Here is a 493-nt window from a genome sequence, read left to right on the forward strand (position 1 = left end):
GTCAAAGGGAACCACCACTTACATAGTATAGGAAGGAAATGACGGGAATACCGTTGGTAGCCCAAGGGAACCACCACTTATAATGATGATGATATGATGATATGATGAAAATAATATAAAGTAATATAAAGAAATATTAATTAGCCATATGTGGCCATTTTTGATAGGTTTGGTAGCATTGGTAGGAGCTCTTTTAAGGAAGGAAATTACGGGAATACCCTTGGTAGTCCAAGGGAACCACCACTTATATAGTATGATATATAGTATGATGATAGATGAATATATATATAGTATAAAGTATGATGATGATATATAGTAAATTGGTAGTCCAAGGGAACCACTACTTATATAGTATGATCCAAGGGAACCACCACTTATATAGTATGATATATAGTATGATGATAGATGAATATATATATAGTATAAAGTATGATGATGATATATAGTAAATTGGTAGTAATTAGCCCTATGTGGCCATTTTTAATAGGTTTGG

The sequence above is a fragment of the Solanum tuberosum genome, unplaced genomic scaffold (genome assembly GCF_000226075.1).
Source record: "Solanum tuberosum cultivar DM 1-3 516 R44 unplaced genomic scaffold, SolTub_3.0 scf00063, whole genome shotgun sequence".
Taxonomy (NCBI): domain Eukaryota; kingdom Viridiplantae; phylum Streptophyta; class Magnoliopsida; order Solanales; family Solanaceae; genus Solanum; species Solanum tuberosum.